This window comes from Colobus angolensis, unplaced genomic scaffold, assembly GCF_000951035.1.
Source record: "Colobus angolensis palliatus isolate OR3802 unplaced genomic scaffold, Cang.pa_1.0 Scaffold116, whole genome shotgun sequence".
Lineage (NCBI taxonomy): Eukaryota > Metazoa > Chordata > Mammalia > Primates > Cercopithecidae > Colobus > Colobus angolensis.
Genome location: NW_012112697.1, coordinates 1,807,034 through 1,815,485, shown reverse-complemented (window position 1 = coordinate 1,815,485; position 8,452 = coordinate 1,807,034). Strand labels below are relative to the sequence as shown.

General features: G+C 40.3%; 1 pseudogene; it reads left to right on the top strand.

Annotated features, from left to right (window-relative positions):
- Positions 1–2,949: 2,949 nt before the first annotated feature.
- LOC105526369 lies at positions 2,950–3,452 on the top strand (annotated as a pseudogene).
- Positions 3,453–8,452: the final 5,000 nt, after the last annotated feature.

Sequence of the window (8,452 nt, the reverse complement as noted above, 5' to 3'; positions counted from 1 at the left end):
AGTCTTGCTTTGTCACCCAGGCTGGAGTGTAGTGTCGTGATCTTGGCTCACTGCAACCTCTGCCTCCTGGGTTCAAACGATTCCCCTGCCTCAGCCTCCCGAGTTGCTGCGATTACAGGTGCCCGGCACCATACTCAGCTAATTTTCTGGTATTTTTAGTAGGGACAGGGTTTCACCATGTTGGCCAGGCTAGACTCGAACTCCTGACCTCAAGTGATCCACCCGCCTTGGCCTCCCAAAGTGCTGGCATTACAGGCGTGAGTCACAGCACCTGGCCAACATCTCAGAATATCTGTTTGAGAGGCAGACAAATCAGGGAGGTTCTGCCTAGGAAACAGGTGATCTCTCCATTTTAGAGATGAAGACACTGAGCCTTGAAGCATTAACCAACTTAGCCAAGGTCCCACAGCAGGTAAGACCTGAAGCCACAAAACCCCCAAAGTTAGATTTTAATCACTATACTCCAGTGGCTGGCTGTAAGGGAAAGTTTATCAAAAATCTTGCCATCAATAAATGAAACATTCAAGGAATAACAACTCTTAAAATACCCAGACTTCCTTAAAATAGCCTTTTGAGAAAGCAAAAACATTTATGTTGTTTTCAATCGCTGAACTTGGAAAACAATGCTGTTGTCACTTTTTCAGCTCAGGACTCAGGCAGTTTTAAGCCCTGGGATTTGCTGAAATATCCCATGGGATCCTTGGCTGCCTGATATTTCCCAAATGATTCCTTGTTCTTATTAGTAAAATATTAAGATTAACAGCTCTGCACCATATGAAGCTAACAACAGAAAGATATTACGTAACTGATATATTCTGCAAAAGTAATATTCACATGCAAATACTTATACAAAATTATAATTGAATTGGAGAGGTGCGACTGAATAGGTACTCTTTATTCAAAAGTCTCCTTGCAGTTCATCAGATAATAAAGAACACACACCAAAAGAATCACAGAAATAGAACGTACCCTCGAGTTACATCACAAGGAGAAAAAAAAAAACCTCCCTAGATAAGAAATTCAGGTTTATTTTATCTTAAATCAGACCAAGGGGATTTAGGTTGCTTTTTTAATCTACTTGTGCATAACGATCTCTCAGATTAATCATACTGTTTAATAGAATATTATTATTAATTAGACATGTCAGCGCTTCAGGCAGAAAATTACCGGGAAGTAAAAAGGTCTATATTCCAAAGGCTTGTAAGAGAAAGATTTCCATTTCTATCACGGCATATCTCTTTCAGTTCCAATTCTCAGTGGAAATTCCTCAACGAATTCAGTCCTTGTAACAATAACATTTAGAAGTGTTTCCCATTTAAAAGATAGCTGAACTAGAGTTTGCCTCGTAAGGTATTTTCTATGTTGTCGGTAAGCCAATTACATTTTTTTAGGGCACGTAGTTTTGAGGAAAGTCCTTCAGTGTTGCCCAGATTTTCATCATCTCTCATTAGGAGGTCATACAAGACTGAGGCACAGAGCAGAACAACTGGGTCATCAGTTTTATCCCACGGGCTGGCAACCTCTAAAATGTTCTCATTTCCATCCGGTCGGCTCTTACAGGTCACTGCTGCTTCCTCCTCATCCCCATAAGCCCCATGTAGTACACCTGTGCCACTCTAGCCACATGGGAAAATGTACTGGTCCCCCAGTAGGCCAGGATTCCATGGGTCTCTCTCAGGCACCTACCGATATTTCTTTTGATCCCACCCTGTGCTGCAGGCAAGACACTTCTAAAATCATCTTGCTTTCCAGGGCTCCAACACAGGAACAATGGTGCAGGTATCTTTTTGTCCCCATTTCTCAAACATAATTTGGTCATATTGTCCATCAACACTCATCCTCCATCCTCTCCTCCGTCTTTAACCTCCTCAGTGTAGACATTCAAGGAAATGACTGAGTCTCTCAACAGTAAAAAGTAAAGACTAGCAGAACCAAACTCCCTCAACTTCTGGCATGCCTGCCAATGAGTTTTCCCAGCTGTAAAAAGCTCGTCTCTTCTGTATCTCATCTCCACCCTCCTCTTCAGGAACCTCCCTCCACCCATTTTCTTTTTCCTCTGTATCTTCCTCCTATCTCTTCTTTCCCTGCAGCTTATACAATAGATATGTGACTGTCATTACAATACGCAGCATCAACAATCATAGGAACTACCACAAAACCCTCCCTTGACACGTTTATTTTTTTGAGAAGGGGCCTTGCTATGTTGCCCAGGCTGGTCATGAACTCCTGGATTCAAGTGACTCCCCTACCTCAACCTCCCAAGTAGCGGGGGATTACAGGCATGCACCACCATGCCCGGCCTCTCTTGACCAGTTTAACTCTTACCTTCCCTCCATAGCTAAGCTTCTTTGAAAAACAGTGAGGCAAAGAATTTCCAGACAATGGCCATGGGTATAGCCCCTGGGATGGAAAATAACACAGCCCTTCAAAAGCAAAAACATAATGAGCAGGTGGAGGGAACTGACAAACACTAGACAACACTGGTCGTATGAGCCATGGAGGATTTTAATCTACTTCGTGGATTTGTTTTGAAGATTAAATAAATGTACGTATATATTAAGTGCTTTGTGTTGGTAATAAAATATTATTATTTTAAAATATATGACCTTTGGCCAGGCGCGGTGGCTCATGCCTTCATCCCAGCATTTTGGAAAGCTGAGGCGGGCAGATCACTTGAGGTCAGGAGTTTGAGACCAGCCTGGCCAACATGGCAAAACCTCGTCTCTATTAAAGATACAAAATATTAACCAGACATGGTGGTGGGCACCTGTAATCCCAGCTACTCAGGAGGCTGAGACACGAAAATCGCTTGAACCCAGGAGGCAGAAGTTGCAGTGAGCCGAGATCACACCACTGCACTCCAGCCTGGGCAACAGAGCGAGACTCCATCTCAAAAATAAAATAAAATAAGCAGATGCCACGGCCACCAGGAGCCCCGTACTATCAGCCATGGTTAACCCCGCTATGTTCTTCGACATGGCCATCGACAGCAAGCCCTTAGGCCACGTTTCCTTTAAGCTGTTTGCAGACAGGCTTTCAAAGACAGCAGAAAACTTTCATGCTCTGAGCACTGGAGAGAAAGGATTTGCTTACAAGGGTTCCTGTTTTCACAGAATTATTCCAGGGTTCATGTGTGAGGGTAGTGGCTTCACACGCCATAATGGCACTGGTGGCAAGTCCATCTACAGGGAGAAATTTGACGATAAGAACTTCATCCTAAAGCATACAGGTCCTGGCATCTTGTCCACGGCAAATGCTGGACCCAACAAAAACGGTTCCCGGTTTTTCATCTGCACTGCCAAGACTGAGTGGTTGGACACAAGCATGTGGTCTCTGGCAAGATGAAAGAACGCATGAAGATTGTGGAGGCCATGGAGTGCTTTGGGTCCAGGAACGGCAAGACCAGCAAGAAGGTAACCACTGCTGACTGTGGACAACTCAAATACGTTTGACTTGAGTTTTATCTTAACCAGCAGACCATTCCTTCTGCAGCTCAGGAGAGCACCCTCCACCCCATTTGCTCATAGTTTCCTATCATCTTTGTGCTCTCGCTGCAGTTCCCTTTGGGTTCCATGTTTTCCTTGTTCCCTTCCATGCCTGGCTGGACTGCAGAGTTAAGTTCATGATTATGAAATAAAAACTAAATAACAAAAAATAAAATATATGACTTTACCTCTCTTCTAACTTCATTAGGGCACCCTCCAAGGCTGCAGAAGTAAGAAAAATCTCTCAGCTACTTGGTTCGAGTCTAATTAATGATGCAGGATAAAGATGAAATCTCTCAGCTCTACATACAGGGCTCACTTGGAAGTGTTTGGAAACAGTAATGGATACACACTCAACATGCACTACACATAAACAGGCAAAAATTAGAAAGAAAAAAGCTTGCTCTGAAGTGCCTATTCTGGCAGATGGAGACTGGGTACTGTGGAGTGAGAAACTGGGCTAGAATTTGTCAATTAACGATGACTCAGTCTTGCAGGGAAATTACTTCAAAATGTAATCCTAGACTGGGGAGAAAATGCTAAAAAGAACAACACTGGGAGAACTGATGACATTTGAATATGCACTGTAGATTGCACAGAAGGAATGTATCAATGTTAAGCTTCATGAATTTGCTGTGATTATGGAAGAGAATGACCTTATTCTTAAAAATATATACACAGAAAGACTAAAGGGAAAAAGAGGCATTATGTATGCAACCTACTCTCAGATGGTTCAGAAATTAGTAATATGTGCACACATGAAGATAGAGAATGCTAACGTGTAAGTGGAAAATTGGTATATCTAAGCAAAGGGTATAGGGGAGTTCTTTGTACTATTTTTGCAACATTTATGTTCAAAGGCTAGACCCTGAGCTGTCCTCCAGGCCCTCAGTACCCCTGTTGCCTCTTGAGAGATGGCTCTTTCTCTCCTGGCCACCTGCTGAAGTCCTCACCTGGTGGAACTTGTGGTCTGTTCTCCAGGGACTGCTGGAGTCCTGGGGATTCCCCATGTTTGGAGACTTGGCCTCATCTCAGCCCTGGCTTCTTGTGTCTGGATCATACAAAAGGAGCCTTGAGAAACAGGAGTCCCTTTTCTCTCTCTACAAAGTCTGGCTCTCAAAACTGCTATCTCACTGTCACTTCCAAAAGCTTAATTTGGTAGCCAAAACTTAGCAGTGACTTGGTTGTTCGGCTCTTTCACCTTTCCCGACACTGAAACCTGTGCTTCAGTGAGGCGTAGGCCCCAGGGAATCTTGGTTTACAGGAATAAAAAAATAAATCCGCTTAATGTTTGCATAAAGGTAGCTCTTACATATATTTTCCATTTAGACAATTTAATTAGTCCCAACCTGTATTTTATACTTCTCCACTTTATTTTCTACTTTAGGTGACAGAATCACAGTTAACACTGTGAGAGTGAAAGCCCTCAAGATTTTGATAGTCATCAAGTACAATCAAAAATGGCTATACTTGGCCAGGCACGGTGGCTCACGCCTGTAATCCCTGCACTTGAGGAGGTCGAGGCAAGTGGACCACTTAAGGTTGGGAGTTCAAGATCAGCCTGTCCAACATGGTGAAACCCTGTCTCTACTGAAAATACAAAAATTAGTCAGGCATGATGGTGGGCACCCATAATCCCAGCTACTCAGGAGGCTGAGTCAGGAGAATTGTTTGAACCCGAGAGATTGAGGTTGCAGTGAATCAAGGTCATACCATTGCACTCCAGCCTGGGCAACAGAACGGGACTCCGCCTCCAATCCATCCTCCCCGAAAAAAATGGCTATACTAAATATAAAATGCAGGTTTAAGTAGAAGAAAGGAGTGCATTTTACACACGCAGATTTTTACTGCTCTCTCTAAATGATACGGTGATTTGTTACATAAAGTTTTCATTTAAAAAATTCTACCTTGTATGTACATATTACTCACTTTCACAATAATTAAAATGTAGTATAAGCCACAGCTATTGAGCCAAAGCAAAGCATAAAATTGTACCGTGAGTCTGTGGACCTGACCCTCCCCCATCTTCCACCCACAATAATAGAATCAGGATTAAAATATTCATTTCCTGCATAAACTAAATGATCATGACAGTCCTCAATGCGTATGAAAATTGTCTAGTGTTCAACAATTATAAATAGCCTAGGAAGGATCTGAGGTCGCAAAATTATTAAAAATGTACATAAAGAAGTTCAGCTGCCCCAAGGAAGCACACAGCTCTCCACAGCGGAAGCAGATCTGTGAGGCTTTCATTTGTTAGGGTCCTGGTTAGCTATAAAGTCACCACAGGGGCCTGGACACTGAGAGAAGGCAGAAGCAGGAAGACAATTTCCCTGCAACATGCATAGGTCTTCACCTCTCTCTCTAGCCACTCTTCTGATGACCACATAAAGACCAGGATATATGTATATTTTTTAAGTGTCCTTTTAGGCTTACAAATCCCAGGTGCAAAGAGAAAACTAAGAAGAATTTAAAACCTTGCTGTTTTTGGAGTAATAAATTTTGGGGTCTTTGATTTCCTTGAAATACTTTTAAAAAAAAGAAAAGATGACTTTGCTTGACTCATATTAGGTGTGCTATTAATGTTGCTAAAAAAGCATTTATCCTTTAAGCACTGTAGATGCTTCTAAAAAAATCGACTTAATAAAGATATAGAAGAAATGTTTATTTTTAGCTTAACTTGAAATATTCCATGGCCTCTCTTTTTGTATCATACTCATATGTATAATTTTATGTAAGTTTATTGAACATTTTTCTTATGAAGTAACATAAGGCCTGAAAAATCTTATAGAGCAAATAAAAATTCTCTTCCTTTAAAACTAATGTCCCCCCAAAAAAGCAGTCCAATATTCTCCAAATGATCATTTTTTTCATAAAGAACAAATTGTGGAAGTTTTTACTGACAAATTTTTATTATTTTTGAGTGACTAAGAATAAAGAGTTATAATGAAATTTTCTTGGCACTTTAGCGTTGTAATTTATGATGACTCCAAAAATACACCTATGTATATTGTCTGTATTTTACAGGATTATGTATTTTAAATTATACACAAAATAGACATATGTGCATACCCTAAGATTATTAAACTTTACAAATCTACTCATATGTATTTTTTTTTTTCTTTTATAAAATTTCCTGGTTTTGTATTCATACTATACCTGATCACAAGGTAACCTAAAACACATTTACTTTAATAACTTTTACACATTCATAAATATTTTTAAACCCCATAAATGTTTAACATTAGTGTAGTATATCAAAGTACCATTCTTTTCTCTGTAAATAAATCATTTCTAATCTAAAGACTGGGAAGGAGTGGGGAGAGATGTCAAACGACACAAATCCTTCTGGCCAGGGAATCAAAAGGCATTCCCAGACATTAACTTTTCTTTCCAAATATGAAAAACATATTAAATATATATTTTATAATAAGATGTTTTCCTCATGTTTCCTTTAAGTAAAGTCTGTTTAGTGCATTCCTCTTCCCATTGTGCTATGAAATTCTTGGTCAACTTTGTCATTTCTCCCTCTGCCTGCTGGAAGAAAGCCAAAATCACTGTGATATCATTCACTCAACCAAGACTAACCACGTTAGGTACAGGCAAAAAAGAGCTATAATGTAAAAGAAAAATGAAAAATATATATAAATTATACATAGGGACACACACACACACACACACGCACTGCTCATTACACTACTTCTAAAGAAAAATAGATACGTCCCACTGTCTGTGTTTGGAAAAGAAGGCAGGCTGTGAAAACAGACATAAGGCATTCATAGGATTGAAATGAACTTTCAGGACGGCTCAACGTTCTACACTTTACATTTTTTTTCAAATTCATGTGGCCATCTGCATCTGTAATTAGGAGTGAAACCATAAGGGGTTTTTCAAGTGAACCTTTCCTAAAGCTACAAACTGTCATGGTACTTAAAGGAGTGGGTGCCAAATGACTTGTATGTTTCTGGGCAGCCATATTGCAACAAACAGCACATGTGGGTGGCCACATTGCTTATATTTGAGGTATGCAAGTTAGTGATATTCGTTACACTTGCATCTCACTAGCACAGAAAGTCCTCATATTACTTCTATGATATCTTTCTCACATCTTTTTGCTATGTCTGTCACCAACTGATACGCTATGTCAACTGGATATGTCTGGAGTTGTCAATAATGTTTCTGTATAAACATCCTCTTTGAATCAATCCTTTGCCACCTGAATTGTTCCACCTTGCTTCTTTTGAGCAGCACTAACTAACTACTTCAAGAGGACAACCACCACTAAAAACATGACATTGAAGCAATCATTCGTTCTGTGCACACATTTTAATTTCATGCCCTACAGGGGGCAATCGCTATCGGCCTTAAGCAAAAATTGAGTCTTTAATGCTTTATTGTTTTACACAATTTATCTTTCAAATAGTCTATTAGCTCTTTATGAAAAAGAAAAAAACAAGAAGAACGGAAAAAAGGGAAAGGAGAGAAAGGGACGGAGGGAGGAAGGGACGGACGGAGGGAAGAAAAAACTGCATTATTGTTTTACACCATTTATCTTTCAAATAGTCTATTAGCTCTTTATGAAAAAGAGAAAAACAAGAAGAACGGAAAGAAGGGAAAGGAGAGAAAGGGAGGGAGGGAGGAAGGGACAGACGGAGGGAAGAAAAAACTGTAGTATTGTTTTACACAATTTATCTTTCAAATAGTCTATCAGCTCTTTATGAAAAAGAAAAAAACAAGAAGAAAGAAAAGAAGGGAAAGCAGAGAAAGGAGGGAAGGGAGGGAGGGAGGGAGGAAGGAAGGAAGGAAGGAAGGAAGGAAGGAAGGAAGGAAGGAAGGAAGGAAGGAAGGAAGGAAGGAAGGAAGGGAAGGAAGGGATTGAGTGATTTAAGGAGCATCCAGCCCCCAAATCTGAAGCTACAAATATTTTACCAACTGTATTTTTGTGAAAACAAACTGAATTTGTCAAA